At 38.6% G+C, this 16,975-nt stretch overlaps 1 long non-coding RNA gene across 1 annotated transcript; it reads right to left on the reverse strand.

Annotated features, from left to right (window-relative positions):
* Nucleotides 1-8,741: 8,741 nt before the first annotated feature.
* On the reverse strand, nucleotides 8,742-11,943 carry LOC108512439 (uncharacterized). Its single transcript, XR_001880605.1, has 3 exons — nucleotides 11,717-11,943; nucleotides 10,909-11,052; nucleotides 8,742-8,797 (listed from the first exon to the last, which is right to left on the reverse strand). It is a non-coding gene; the product is annotated as an uncharacterized LOC108512439 (long non-coding RNA).
* Between the last annotated feature and the right edge of the window lie 5,032 nt (nucleotides 11,944-16,975).

Genomic DNA, 16,975 nt, shown 5'->3' on the forward strand with positions numbered 1-16,975 from the left:
ATAAAAGCATCCAAATAGGAATAGAGGAAGTCAAACTATCCCTGTTTGCAGATGACATGATTCTATATCTACAAAACCCCATAGTCTCTGCCCAAAAGCTCCTTGAGCTGATAAACAACTTCAGCAAAGTTTCAGGATACAAAAATCAGTGTACAAAAATCAGTAGCATTTGTATACACCAATAACACCCAAGCTGAGAGACAAATCAATAACATAATCCTATTCATCATAGCCACAAAAAGAATGAAATTCCTAGGAATACAGCTAACCAGGCAGGTGAAAGATCTCTACAAGGAGAATTACAAAACACTGCTGAAAAAAATCAGAGATAACACGAACAAATGGGAAAACATTTCGTGTTCTTGGATAGGAAAATCGATATTGTTAAAATGGCCATACCACCCAGAGCAATTTACAGACTCAACGTTATCCCTATCAAACTACCAATGACATTCTTCACAGAATTAGAAGAACTATTCTAAAACTAATTTGGAACAACAAAAGAGCCCGAATAGCAAAAGCAATCCTAAGCAAAAAGAACAAAGCTTGAAGTATCCCACTATTCAATTTTAAACTGTACTACAAGGCTACAGTAACTAAAACAGCATGATACAAGTATAACAACAAACACATAGAGCAATGCAACAGGTTAGAAAATGCAGAAATAAAGCCACACATCTACAATACCTGATCTTCGACAAAACCAACAATAACAAACAATGGGGAAAGGACTCCCTATTCAATAAACAGTGCTGGGATAACTGGCTAACCATATGCAGAAGATTGAAACTGAGCTCCTTCCTTTCATCATATACAAAAATCAACTCAAGATGAATTGAAAAATTAAAAGTAAAATCTAAAACTATAAAAACCCAGAAGAAAACCTAGGAAATACCATTCTGGACATAAGCCCAGCAAAGATTTCACGACAAAGACCCCAAAAGCAATTGCAAAAAAAAAAAAACAAAATTGGTAAGTGGGATCTAATTAAAATAAAGAGCTTCTGCACAGCAAAAGAAAGTATCAACAGAGTAAAGAGCCAACCTACAGAATGGGAGAAAATATTTGCAAACTATGCATCCAACAAAATCTAATTTCCAGAATCTATAAGGAACTTAAAGCAACAAGCAAAAAACAACCAAAACAACAAGCAAAACAAACAAGACAACAAGCAAAACAAAAGCAAACAAGCAAAAAACAAAATGCCATTGAAAAATGGGCAAAGGACGTAGACACTTCTCTAAAGAAGACATATACACGGCCAAAAAGCACATGAAAAAATGTTCAGTAACACTAATCATTAAAGAAATGTAAATCAAAACCACAATGAGATACTATCTCACACCAATCAGAATGGCTATTATTAAAAGTCAGTGGGGCGCCGTAGCTCACACCTGTAATCCGAACACTTAGGAAGGCAGAGGCAGAAGAATAGCTTGAGCCTGGAATTCAAGACCTGCCTGGGCAACATAGAAACACCACACTCTTCACAAAAAGGAGAAAGAAAAGACAAAAATAGACAAAACATAACAGATGCTGGTGAGGTCACAGAGAAAACAGAACGCTTACACATTGCTGGTGGGAATGTAAGTTCATTCATCCACTGTGGAAAGCAGTCTGGAGATTTCTCAGAGAACTTAAAATAGAACTACCATTTGATCCAGCAATCTCATTATTGGTTATGTACCCAAAAGAATATAAATCATTCTACCATAAAGACACATGCACACATATGTTTATCACAACACTATTCACAACAGCAAAGACATGGAATCAACCCAGATGCACATCAACAGTAGAGTGGATAATGAAAATGTGGTACATATACACCATGGAATACTACAGTGCCATAAAAATATAATAAGATCATGTCCTTTGAAGCAGCATGGAAAGAGCTGGAAGCCATTATTCCAAGCGAATTAACACAGGAACAGAAAACCAAATACTGCTCTTCTCACTTATAAGTGGAGCTAAACATTGAGTACACACAGACACAAAGAAGGGAAAAACAAACACAGGGGCCTACTTGAGGGTAGAAGGTGAGGATAGTGAGCATTAAAAAACTACCTAGGGCCAGGTGTGGTGGCTCACGCCTGTAATCCTAGCACTTTATGAGACCAAGGCAGGTGGATCACCTGAGGTCAGAAGTTCGAGACCAGCCTGGCCAACATGGTGAAACCGCAACTCTACTAAAAATACAAAAATTAGCCGGGTGCAGTGGTGCATGTCTATATTCCCAGCTACTCAGGAGGCTGAGGCATGAGAATCGCTGGAACCTTGGAACCCAGGAGGCGGAGGTTGCAGTGAGCCTGAGATTGCGCCACTCTACTCCAGCATGGGCAAAAGCAAAATTCCGTCTCAAAACAAAACAAAACAAAAACAAACAAACAAAAACTACCTATTAGGTACTATGCTGATGACCTGGGTGACAAAATTATCTGTACACCAAACCCCTGCAACATACAATTTACCCATGTACTCCCAAACCTTAAAAGTTGGAAAGAAAATAAATAAATAAAATGGGCCCATTTTAAAATGTTCATAAATATCAACAAATTGCTCTCCAGAAATAAATATTTTATCAATCCATATTTCTATCAAGAGCACTCAAGAGGACTGGTTTCTTCACATCTTTACAAACACTAAAATATTAACTTTTAAAAAATGGTTGCCAATTAGACATGGGAAAAATATTTTACTGTGGTTTTAATCTGTATTTTTTTTTTTACTATGAAGAAGTCAAGGACTTTTCAACGTGTTTAATGAACTTTTTTTTTATCATTCTATGAACTACCTGTTAGTATTCTTTGCTTGTTCATCTTTTGGAGTGTTGATATCTTTCTAATTAATTTGTAAGAGCTTTTGTTTTGTAAGGCTGTTAACCTTTTGTCTGCCATATTGCTTGCAAATAGTTTTCAGTTCAATGAAGCATTTTTCAGTCTATAAAGGCTATATATCCTTGGTGAATTGTATCTTTCATTAATATTAAAATAGTTCTCTGTGTTTTCTTCAATATATCTTGTATCATATTCTTCTTTTATAAATATTTCTATCTCGAATTTCCTTTTTCATATATTTACCTGACACATTTTCCATGGCTTGTTTTAAAATAATCCATTGTTATTTTAATTTTGTTATTTACTTTTAAGTATATCTCTTATAAATAGAAAATAGTGATTTTGCTCTTTCACTCACAAAGACTTTGCTTTTTAGTTTAGGTATTGTTAAGTGGTGTGAGAGAAGAATTAACCATTCATATTTATTTAACCATTAATATACTCTTACTATGAGGATATATTAGGCAAAGCACAGTAGCTCATGCCTGTAATCCCAGCACTTTGGGAAGCTGAGGCAGGAGGACTGCTCGAGCCCAGGAGTTTGAGGCCAGCCTGGGCAACATGGCAAAACCGGGTCTTTAAAAAAAAATACAAAAATTAGGCGAGCGTGGTGGTGTGCACCTGTAGTTCCAGCTACTCAGGAGGCTGAGGTGGGAGGATTGATTCAGCCTGGGAGGTCGAGGCTGCAGTGACCTATGATCGTGCCACTGCACTCCAGCAGTGCAACAGAGGGAGACCCTGTCTCAAAAAGAAAAGGGTAATATATTAAATAAGGCCAGTTTAGCCTTTTTCCTGCCATCTTATCTTGTGCTTTTAATTTATATTTATTATACTTGCTTTTTGCACCCTTTCTTTTTTATCAGCTTTTGTTTATTTTAACTTTAACAAACATAACTGAAGTTATATTTCTCTAGAAAATCAAGAATTATTCAGAATCTCTAACCAAGCTCCACACAACCACCAAAATTGATCTTCAGCTGATTTGAATTCCTCTCCCCATTGTAAAGTTTAATACAATCTACATTAGACTTTATAACTACATCATTAGTGAGCTACTATGAATTTTAAAGTGATTCTATCCTATATACTGGATTTCCCTCCTTGATATCTTTATTATGATTTACTTTTAATTTGGCTGGAGTACTTCTTTGAGTAACTTTTTAAATAAATAGTATGTAGGAGCATATTTTCTGTGTATTTTCACATCTTCACAATAGCTTGACTGTGTGTACAGTTCTAGGGCATCTGGTCTTTTATCCTTAAAATCCATAATCTCAGCATATATGGTTTGCTGATTAAAGGTCAGGTTCCAATCTAATTATCTTTCTTGGTAAATAATCTGTTTTTTCTGCTGAGAAGCTTAGACTAAAAATTTTCAAATGATATAAAGTCAAAGGTTACATAACAAGAAACACTAATTACACAGCAAAAGAATCAACAAAATAAAAAGGCAAACTACAAATTGGAAACAATATTTTCAAACTATATATATGTATATATATGTGTATATACGTACATGGTTAATACTCAAAATTTAGGAAAAAAATACTCAGACAACTTAATAGCAGAAAAACAAATAACCCATGTAAAAAATGGTCAAAGAACCTGAATGGATATTTCTAAAGAGAAGACATAAAAATGGTGTATTCGTCCATTCTCGAACTGCTATAAAGAACTACCTGTGACTAGGTAATTTATAAAGAGAAGAGGTTTAATTGGCTCATGGTTCTGCAGGCTCTATAGGAAGCATGGCTGGGGAGGCCTCAGGAAACTTACAATCATGGTAGAAGGGGAAACAGGCACATCTTACATGGCCAGAGCAGAAGGAAGATGGAGAGGAAGGAGGTACTACACACTTTTAAACAACCAGATCTCCTGAGAACTCACTCACTATCACAAGAACAGCAAGGGGAAATCCACCCCCTATAAGCCAATTACCTCCCACCAGGCCCCTCCTCCAACATGGGGGATTACAATTCGACATGAGATTTGGGCGAGGACACAAATCCAAACCATATCAACAGATATGTATATAAAGTTGCTCAACATCAATAATCACAGGGAAATTGTAAATCAAAACCACACTGAGATAGCACCTCACACCCTTCAGGATGGCTATTATCAAAAACAAAAGTGATAAAAATGCAAGTGATAACAAGAGAAAAGGACCCCTTGTACACTGTTGGTGGGAACGTAGATTGGTATAGCCATTATGGCAAACAGTATGGAGGTTACTTAAAAAATTAAAACTAAGGCTGGGCGTGGTGGCTCACACTTTAATCCCAACACTTTGGGAAGCTGAGGTTGGTGGATCACTTGAGGTCAGGAGTTTGAGACCAGCCTGGCCAGCATGGCCTATCTCTAATAAAGATACAAAAATTAGCCAGTAGTGATGGTGGGCATCTGTAATTCCAGCTCCTTGGGAGGCTGAGGCAGGAGAATTGCTTGAACTGGGAAGACAGAGGTTGCAGTGAGCTGAGATCATACCACTCCACTCCAGCCTAGATGACAGAGTGAGACTCCATAACAACAACCACCACCACCACCACCACAACAACAACAACAAAAGGCCAGGTGCGGTGGCTCGCACCTGTAATCCCAGCACTTTGGGAGGCCAAGGCAGGCAGATCACGAGGTCAGGAGATCGAGACCATCCTGGCCAACATGGTGAAACCCTGTATCTACTAAAAATACAAAAATTAGCCAGGCATGGTAGTGCGTGCCTATAATCCCAGTTACTTGGGAGCCTGAGGCAGGAGAATCGCTTGAACCAGAGAGTCAGAGGTTGCAGTGAGCTGAGATCACGCCACTGCACTCCAGCCTGGCAATAGAGCGAGATTCCATCTTAGAAGAAAAGAAAAAGAAATTAAAACTAAAAGAACTACCATTATGGCCCAGCAAAAGAAAATGAAATCACCACCTCATAAAGATTTTTAAAAAAAAAAAAAAAAAAATCTGCATTCATGTCACTCAGCATTATTCACAATACCATGACATGGGAAACAATTCGAGTGTCTGTCGATGGGCCACTAATGGATAAAGAAACTAGATATACTATTATATAGTATATTATACATACTATACCTATTAATATGATATGTAGTATATAATGAAATATTATTCGAGCCTTTTAAAAAAGGAGATGCTGCCTAATGTGGTTTGGATTTGTGTCTCTGCCCAAATTTAATGCCGAATTGGAGGAGAGGCCTGGTAGGAGGTGATTAAATCATGGGGGTCAATTCACCCTTTGCTGCTCAGTAAGTTCTCACCAGATCTGATGGTTTAAAAGTGTGTGGCACTTCCTCCTTCACTCTCTCCATCCTGCCGCAATGTGAAGAAGGTTCCTGCTTCCTTTCGCCTTCCGCCATGATTGAAAGTTTCCTGAGGCCTCCTAGTCATGCTTCGTGTTAAGCCTACAGAACTGTGAGTCGATTAAGTCTCTTTTCTTCATAAATTACCCAGTCTCAGCTAGTTCTTTATAGCAGTGTGAAAACAGACTAACACACTGCCAAATGCGACAACATAGATGAGCCTGGAGTACATTAGGCTGAGTGAAGTAATTCAGACACAGAAAGAAAAATAATGCATGGCCTCACTTATATGTGGAATTTTAAAATAAAAACCTCGTATATACAGAGATAGAGAATAAAACACTGGGTGATGCAGGTCAAAGGATACAAAGTAGCAGAAATTTAGGATAAATAAGTCTAGACATCTAATGTACAACCTGAGCACTATATTTAATAATGCTGTATTGTATTTGAGATTTTGCCAAATTAGATTTTAGCTGTTTTGCTACCAAAAAAAAAGGGGAGTCACTATGTGAGATGATGGATATGTTAATTTTCTTTACTATAGTAACCATTTTACTCTCTGTATATATCCCATAGTATCATGTTATATACCTTAAATAGACACAATAACATTTTTTAAAAAGAAATATTAGCATTTGTAATACAAATATAATTATTTCATAAAAGTGATTAATATTTACAAAGGCATAATAGCTTGTTTTTTTAAAAACTGGGTAACAAAAAAGCAAATGTGGTTTATCTCCAAGGTAAGAAAAAGAAAGTTAGGAAGTTATTTTCTAATGGCAATGATTTTTTTTTTTAAGTCTGTAAAATTAAGCACTGCTAAAACGTTTCTCAAGGAGGGTCTGTGGAATTGGGAGAGAACCCTGATCCCCAGATTTCATCACACAACAATCAACAGTGGCAGAGAATGTGTCAGGTACTTTTCCTACTTTATTTTCTTAATGGCTCACAAAAAGCTTGAAAGGTAGGTGTTATTACCTATCTCCAACTTCTGGGAGGGGAAATTTGTTCTCAGAGAAGGTGAACACTTACTCACGACCCCACCACAAGTAAATATGTGGCCGAACTAAAATTTGAACCCAGGATTCTATGACCCCACTACACATCCTCTTTGTAATACGCAATACAAAGGATCACCTCCATGTTCAAGGCATTAGTTTGGAAGCTGTGAACAATGAAAAGAATGCCACAGAGTTCCTACCTTAAATTGTTACCTGGGTAGAACCTATTTAATTTACAGCCAGCCCTCCACATCCATGAGTTCCACATTGGTCAAGTCAAACAACCACAGATCAAAAATATTGCTGGCAGGGAATGGGGGTGGAATCTGTACTGAACATGTACAGACTTTTTTTCTTGTCACTATTCCCTAAACAATACAGTATAACAACTATTTACATAGCATTTAAATGGTATTAGGTATCATAAGTAATCTATAGGTGATTTGAAATATATAGGAGGATGTGTGTAGGTTATATGCAAGTACTAGGCCATTTTATATAAGGGACTTGAGCATTCTTGAATTTTCATATCTGTGGGGATCCTGAAACCAATCCCCCATGGTATGGAGGGACAATTGTACTTAGTTAAAAAAAAAAAAACAACTAGCATTTTCTTCTTGATAGTAAAATTAATTAGGCCATGAATCTGTGATTCAGAAGAAAATGTCCTTACCCAGGTGCATTTTATACATTAGCATTTAGGGCAAATTGCCCAGAAATCCAATACTAATTTACCCCAGGATCTCAGTCCATAGTTACTGTTGGAATTTTGGCAAGTGGATTTCCCTGGGGTAATAGTCAAATTAAGAAGTCTTCTTAAAGAGAAGGTGTTAGAGTCTTAGGCAACAGTTCAAAGCTCAGTGTTCAAAGGTGGAGAGGGATACCCAAGCAGGCAGTGCTCCAATGGCAAATGAGGCCAGAGGCAGCCTGTTTTCCTGCCCTATGCTCCTGCTTAATGGATCCACTGGTAGTTTGATGTGAGTGGTGATAATTTTTACCTTGAACTCAAACTTATAATGGACCATATTTTAACTTCCAATTGTCAAATTGTTTTAGCAGATTTGGGAGGTGAACACTTACAGGGTCAAACCTGAACTCTCTGCAAGTGTGAACTACCAATATGAGTTTCACAGTCCAAATGAGCATTTCCCACACCTCTACCCACTCTGACACCAGAACCCAAGTAGGTGGATTCTGTTTCTACTAAACTGAGAGTTCCCTTAGGTCAACCAGGAAAATAATAATAGTAACAACAATTACTAATTTTATTGGTCATTTACTATGTGACACACACTATTCTAAAGGTGTTACAATTTACTTAATCCTCCCAACAACTCTACAAGCTTGTATATCTATTTTATAGATAAGAAAAAAAGAGATAAAGTGATTTGCCAAAGACTGTACAGCTTGTAAGTGGCAGACCTAGGATTTGAATTCACATGGACAGGTCCCTGAGCATGCCTTATCAACCATTGCCATTCACAAGTTTGCCTGTGGTCATAACTGACCTTTATAGGCAATTTCCTTGATCAGTTAGATCAGTCTTGCTTGGACTAAGGGCAAATTTGGTTGAAGAAATTGACTTACTTTGGTATTAACTCCTACAAGGTGAAGCAGCATCCTTTGCAGACCCCAAAGGAATCTAAAAGAAGGAATGTCAAGGAAATTCAAACATCAAGATTGGATAGGGTGAAAATAAGTCGGGGGACAATATTAGGAGAAAGCTACAACTAAATGGGCAGGTCAGTACTCATCCCCGAAACAGTCTGTGGCAACAAGATTAAGTCATGCCCCACTACCTGGTATGCCAAGGGTACTGAACCTGCTTGCTGTCCTAATCAGAACTGAGTTATAATAAAAATTGGATAAAACTGAATCTGCAAATGGAAGGACTTATGGGCTGAGAGGACAGAGGCTGGAAACTAGAATAAACATAAAAGGAAAACTTTTCAGGTCCATGTCCAATTCCAACTTGGGAAAACATCTACTTATAATTTCCCAATTTGAATTAAAGTTCTACTCTCAAGATACCTGATCTACCTTAATGTCTCCTTAATGCAATGTCAGTACAAGTTTGTTGATTGATGTCATGTGTAAGACAGAAGGAAGGATTGATTGCATGTCATGTCTCCCTGGCTCCCCAGTGATCCTCTGGGAGAACCACTTCCTCCATTTTGCTCAGAAGCACCTCCCCAAGATAGGAGCTTTAATCTAGAACACTGCAGATGAACTCACCACCAGGAGCTAGCTGGCTATGTTCCAGCTGGCCCAGCTGAGCTCGACCAGTAGGATACAGTGTGTGGCAAGCCCAAGAAGCAGCAGCCCTGCATAAAACAGCTAATGAGGCATTTTTACTGTTTTAGAGTCACAAAAAAAATGTCTCACATTGATTAAAATTCCTCTTTGTCAAAGTGAAACTGACCAGGAACCCAAAGATAAGAACCTTGGGTATGGGCATCCCTGGTTGGCTTTTTTAACTTACATGGTTGTGAAAGATGGGGGCTTTTTAGTTATTTGCTTTTTCCCCCACATTCAAGGTTTTCAGTCAAAGATTTCTCTGGCTGTCAAGGGAAGACATGGGCAGCAAGAAGGGGAGACTGGCCACCTTTTATTTCCATCAAACTCTAAGGCACTGCTTTCTGCCAAACTGCCCACCCCAGAGGAAAAGATCCTCTTTCTTCTAGTTTTGAACTAGTTTCCTGGCAAGACAGATGTGATTTTTCTTAGCATTTCTCTTCCTTCTGCCAAGGAACAGGCTGTTTGGACACATGGTCTCATTTCTACAATCCTTTAACTCCAGGAAACTTGTGCACCAGGGTTGATGTCAGGTCTGTTGGACCCTATCTGGAATGAAGGTGTAGTCAGCAGGTCACTTCCTCATGCGATATATGTCTAGAGAAAGGCATAAGCTCCATGAAGTTAGGGTCTGTGTTGGTCTCATGCAGCCCTTATTCCTGGCAGTAACACATAATGGGCATGCAATAAATGCAGGGGTTCAATGGTGTCTTTGAAGTGAATTTCTCAGTAAATTTACTTTTGCATAGAATCTAGTGGTGCTAAATGGCAATAAGTGGGATAATGTGGAAGAAAGTGTATCCCATCTTTATTCTTTATTCTGGGTGGCTAGCACTGCAGGCTATAACATCTTTTCTTAAGGTATTTCGTGGGACACTAGACTCAAAAAGTGCTCAGCAAAAAACTGTTTTTGTAATCAAGTAAGCTTGTAAACACTGCATACCAGAATACCCATTCAAGAGTTCCCATGTACATTAACCTATTAAAGAGACTCCTCTCTTTAGTACATTAACCTATTAAAGAGGCTCCTCTTTAGTACATTAGCCTATTAAACTAAAGAGACTCCTGTCTTTAGTACATTAACCTATTAAGGAGGCTCCCCTCCCTCCTCCCACCCTCCACCCTCAAGTAGGCCCCAGTGTCTGTTGTTCTGCTCTTAGTAGCCATGTGTTTTCTTGGTTTAGCTATTACTTATAAGTGAGAACATGAAGTATTTGGTTTTGTGTTAGTTTGTTTAGGATAATGGCCTCCAGCTCCATCCATGATGCTGCAAAGGAAATGATCTTATTCGTTTTTATGACTGCATAGTTTTCCAGTGTATATGTATGACATTTTCTGTATCCAGTCTACTGTTGATGTTAAGCCAGATTTTCTTAAACATTTTTTTTTTTACCTCAGAATCTTTACCTTTCATCTATTATTTGCTATCCCATGGAACTAGTGTTCCTCTGAACTCACCTTGGAATTATACTTGGAATCACTGAGTTATACCGTGATTAATCCTCTGGTCCCCTCCACCATAGTCTTTAAAGTGGGTATTTCAGACCTCCTTCTGAAATCATTTATCACATAACTTTGATGATCTGTGATTTCCAAATCACCCTACATGAAAAGAGGAATAATAAGCTCCCTTATGCCTTTCTATGAAGAGAGTTTAGCACTATCTTCTCGCAGAAGAAGAGCTGGGTAAGGGCATCTCTACATCACCCAGTAATCATGCACATTGCCTGGTATGGCACTCAAAGGGGGCTTAGGGACCCGGTGGGAGCAGGACTCAGGCCATCCTTCATGAACACTGCTTCTTCTTGTGACTGCCTGTGATGGCCAGTCATATGTGTCAATTGGCCAGGCTAATGCACCCAGTCATTAAATTAAACACTAAGCTGGGCATAGTGGCCCACACTGTAGTCCCAGCTATTTAGGAAGGCAAAGTGGAAGAATCACTTGAGCCCCGGAATTTGAATCCAGCCTGGGCAACATAGTGAGACTCTGTTTCTAAAATAAAAAAAAAAAAAAATTTAACATGAACCTAGTTGTTACTGTGAGATTCTCATCAATCAGTTCAGCTGGAAGACCTCAAGGGCAAAACTCAGGTTTCCCTGCAGAAGAAGAAATCCCACTTGGGGACAGCAACTTCAGTGCCTGTGGAGAGTCTCCAGTCCCCTGCTGGTTCTGGTCTGTGGGAGAACCTGGCTGACACACTGCCTATTGTGGAGTTCCCTCATCAGCGTCCCTGCCAGGCTGGCCATGATTTGAGTGAACACACCTCTCAAATGGAGTCAGGAGCCAGCAGGGATGACGATAGCATCTTCTTCCAAGGCTGGGAAAAGGGTCTGCCTCAGAGCCATGAGGAAGGATCAGAATCTGTAGGTCCAATAAGGCTGAGGAGCGGAGGCGGGAGGCACTCTTGCCCTCCACCTTGGAGGAGCTGCAGTTTGTGTCTTTTACTGCTTTTGCCCAGTAGTGGGGCTGGGGGTGAATTGCTTACCATGGATGTATATCCATGCCTAGGCACAGCCTGGTGAATTAATTTCTGGAAAAAAAAATGTTTGCCTTAAGATTTAATTAATTTTCACAGTTTAATAATATCTCAGGGCATTTTTTCTGCATTTAAGATAAAAAGCATAGATTTGTATATATTATGGAAATAAGTGGAATTCTCATTTTGATAAGAAAATGTGAAAGCCCAACCCATTTACCAGCATTGATACGAGGGAGAGATGGGACGTGTTTACGCACTTAGTGGATACTCATTTGGCTATATGTAAGGAAGACTTTAATTTTCATAATATGTATTTAGAACCTTAATATGTGAATGCTAAATGATTCCATGTCTAGGATTTATCCAGAGAATGTATATAAAGTTATAACCTATAAGAGATTTCATCTCAGTTGTGAAAAATTAGAAGCCACTTGAATGTCCAACAGTAAGATATTAGTAAACTACAGAGCATCAATACACAATGGAATACAATAAAAATAGCTATCATTCATTGAATTGCATGCCAAGCACTGTTCTATAAGAATTTCATACATATTAACTCACTGAATTGTCACAATAACATTACAAGGTAGACTGTATCATCCTTTTTTCACTAAGGCACAAAGTGGCAGGGTGAATTGCCCGAGGTCACACAGTTAGTGAGGGATGGAGCCAGGATTCCAATGTGAACATTTTGGCTCCAGAGTCTACACTCTGAGTCTATGCTGTGCCCCAGTCTCAAGAGCCAACATATGTCGTTGAAAACATCCATATGTTCACTTACATATATATAAAACAGAACAACAACAAAAAGTGGAAAATTCTATAACATCAGTGATCTTTCTGTTTCCTTTTTTGCTCATCTGTTTGCTAAATTTTCTGTAATAAACATCTACTATTTTGAAGTTTAAAAATACAAATAATGAAATTTTTTTTTTTTTTTTTTTTTTAATTAGGAACCAAACTCCTAATTTCCCTGGTCAGAGACTAGAATCAGACTAGTGCAGACTGATATTCGGGGCAGCTCTCAAGCCAATACATTCTAGAAGAATATAAACCTAGGTGGCGTGGGAGGGCTCCCAAAGGGCCCAGGTCCCAGGCCTCTTGTCATACATACCATCCATGAGCCAGCAAATCAATGCACCCTGCAGGGAACAGAGCTAGTCAGACAACATCTTCTGGACCTTTTTTTAGCCAGCTTCCAAAACTTGATTTTTTTCCACCCACCCAAGTTTTATAATTATCAACACTGACCGTGAATTTCAGATCTATAACATTTCAAAAACTCAGGAAATAAAATGAGTAATAAATGGGATAATTTGAGACTTCACAGAATACTTTGTGTGACTGCTCTGATCTCCTGCAGATGGTAAATGTATTGAATGATATAAGAAATAATTAGAAATGCAAAGGTTAGAACTGTCTGGACCCTTAGAGATAAAATCTACGTCTCTTCATTTGACATACAAAGATGCTAACACTCAGAGAAATTAAATAACTTGCTCTTGGGTATTCAGTCTTTTAAAGGTCAAACCAGGATGAAAAGACAAGTTTTAGTTCCTAGTTCAATATTCTCTGCATTGAGCCATGCTACTTCAGGGGCTTGGGCTCCGTTGAAAACAGGGAAGGAAGTATTGGTTATGAGCGCAATCGATATTTTATGAAAATCATTTTCTATTCACTTCTATTACACTAGCAATATATACAAAAGATAAGCATACAGAGTAAATGGTGAAGGTCCCTAGCCACAAACTACAGCTCCCTCCCTCCCCCTAGGTGGGGGGCAGTGATTACCACAGTCAATAACTTGCCATTATACATGTATTTAGCGGTGTGCTAGAACCAGCTTGTACAGGTTCTTAAGAGACAACTTAAATTTTCAGGAAAGCTATGAGCTGGCTGTTAAAAAGAAAGCTATTATTAAATATTAAATTGCATAAACTTATAATCAAACTATATTAAAAACAAAGATAAGAAGTACTCGAAAAGCATCACCTCCCCACTTCTTTTAATTACATTTTACCTTTGTCTATGTTCTTGGGGCCACTTACATCTACTGCATCTCTCTGGTGGAAAGCCCAGTGGTGTGTTCCCAGCTTCACAGTCAGTGACTCATGGTTGTAGAATCCACCACATGGGGAGTATTTACACCACAGAAATTGACAAACGCTGCACAGCAAGGCCTTCCCTCCCTTCAGTCCAGCCAGCCAGTGTTTCAGCATTTACTAGCATATCATGATAGATATTTTTTTTTTTTTTTTTTTTTTGAGACGAGTCTCGCTCTGTCACCCAGGCTGGAGTGCAATGGCACAATCTCAGCTCATTACCACCTCCGCCTCCCAGGTTCAAGCGATTCTCCTGCCTCAGCCTCCTGAGTAGCTGGGATTACAGGTGCGTGCCACCATGCCCAGATCATTTTTGTATTTTTTTAGTAGAGACAGAGTTTCACCATGTTGGTCAAACTGGTCTCGAACTCCTGACCTCGTGATCCACCCACCTCACCTCCCAAAGTGCTGGGATTACAGATGTGAGCCACCGTGCCTGGCGAACAGACACATTTTTTTCAAGTACCTTTTTTCCTTACATCAATAGACTACTGAAAACTTTATTTAAAGTTGGTTAAATGCATTTCTTTCCATTTGTAGAAATAAAGAAAAAGCACTTGCTAAAACAAGTGAAATATCTTTGCCATCAGCCAGTTTTTTAAACTGCTACAGTCATGCACCACATGACATTTTGGTCAAGACAGGCTGCATAAACAAAGCGGTCCCGTAAGATTATAATATTGTATTTTTATTGTACTTTTTTATGTTTAGACACATTTAGATAAACAGATACTTATCACTGTTTTACTGTTGCCTACAGTAGTCAGTACATAACCTGATGTACAGGTTTGTAGCCTAGGAGGACTAGCCCATGTATCCTAGGTGCGTAGTAGGTTATGCCATCTAGGTTTGTGTGAGTACACTGTATGTTGGCACAACAACGAAATCACCTAACCATCATTTCTCAAAATGTATCCCCCATTGTTAAGTGATGCATGACTGCATTTGTCTTCTCTCCCTCAATGCCCTCCCAGTTCCCTTGATAATCTAGCCTTCTATTTTAACTAAATCCCAGTTCCTTTGAACTTTCTTCTTTGAGTACATTCTACCTCCCCTCTTCAATTCCCCACACCTTTCAAGCCTTCTTAGAGAGGGAAAGATGGTAAAGGTGCAGTTTTCTGAAGGTAATTAATTAGCAGGCAACCAAACAAGAATGGCTGGATTTGCTTTGCCACAGTAAGCACTACTAGCTGCTACTTCACCACTTCTGGGCTCCTGGGTGTCAGAGGGGGAGTGATATACTTAGTCCCTTTTGTTTACACACCAAAAGATTAGGTTTCCTTACATTCCTAAGTAATTTCAGAAGATTAACTTTTAGATAGGAAACTTCATAGGCTGAGCAGGCTGAGAAAAGAAAAAAGAAAAAAAAATGTCACCCTCAAGCAGTTCCATCAAGGGATGAAATTTTAAATCACATCATGTCTCACACCCATTTCTTAGTGCAAAATAAATCACTTGAACAGAGTGCAAGCCAATTTTTACTTTAAAAATGTTGTGTCCTAAGGCTGTCTTCTTGAACTTCAAAAGCACACTTTGTAATTACTCTACCTATCAAAGGAAACTCAACATTTCACCTCCAATCTTCTTCAGCTTGTGTTATCATTTTTAATTGTTAATAAACCACATGAATTTTAAACTAATTATTCTGCTTGGGAATTCAATGTTTTTGAAGATAATACACTGAATTATATATAAATAAACTTGTTTATGTACACTTCCTAAATATACTTGTTTACATAAGCTAAAGTTAAGTGGGGCTTTTCTCGCTACCTGTCATTGGTTTTATTTTAGTAATTTCTGTCATTTTGGAGACTCGCAACATTTCATATCTCTTGTTTTTTAAAGGAACAGTTTTCTGGAAACTATTTTTATCTCTGAATTTAAAATGCCAGAGATTTTATCCACGTTTGTGCCCAACACTGGTATCATTTAATTGTGAGTTGTGAGTCTTCCTGGGACTTTTTTTCTCTTAAGATAAGTAGAAATAGAGAGCCCAGAAATAAGGCCTCACACCTACAACCACCTGATCTTCAACAAAGATGACCAACACAAGCAATGGGAGAGGACTCCCTATTCAATAAATGGTTCTGGGATAACTGGTCAGCCATATGCAGAAGACTGAAGCTAAACCCCTTTTCCTTAGACTACATACAAAAAGCAATTCAAGATGGATTAAAGACTTAAATGTAAAACCTAAAACTCTAAAAGCGCTGGAAGAAAATCTAGGCAATACCATCCTGGACGTAGGAATGCACAAAGATTTCATGACAAAGACACCAAAAGCAATTTTGACAAAAGCAAAAACTGACAAGTGGGATCTAATTAAGAGCTTCTACACAGCAAAAGAAACTATCAACAGAGTAAACAGACAACCTACAGAATGGGAGAAAATATTTGCAAACCATGCACCTGACAAAGGTCTAATATCCAGCATCTATAAGGAACTTAAACAAATTTACAAGAGAAAAACAAACAACTCCATTAAAAAGTGGGCAGAAGACATGAACAGATGCTTTTCAAAAGATGACATATATGTGGCCAACAAGCATATGAAGAAAGCTCAATACCATTGCTTATTAGAGAAATGCAAATCAAAAGTATGAGCCAGCATCTCATACCAGTCAGAAAGGCTACTATTAAAAAGTCAAAAAAATTGGCTGGGAGCAGTGGCTCATGCCTGTAATCCCAGCACTTTGGGAGGCTGAGGTGGGCGGATCATGAGGTCAGGAGTTCGAGACCAGCCTGGCCAACATGGTGAAACCTGTCTCTACTAAAAATCCAAAAATTATCCAGGCATGGTGGTGCACACCTGTAATCCCAGCACTTTGGGAGGCTGAGGTGGGCAGATCATGTGAGGTCAGGAGTTTGAGACCAACCTGGCCAACATGGTGAAACCCCATCTCTACTAAAAAAATAAAAATCCAGGAAAAAAAAAAAG

This window comes from Rhinopithecus bieti, unplaced genomic scaffold (assembly GCF_001698545.2).
Source record: "Rhinopithecus bieti isolate Rb0 unplaced genomic scaffold, ASM169854v2 scaffold_30733, whole genome shotgun sequence".
Lineage (NCBI taxonomy): Eukaryota > Metazoa > Chordata > Mammalia > Primates > Cercopithecidae > Rhinopithecus > Rhinopithecus bieti.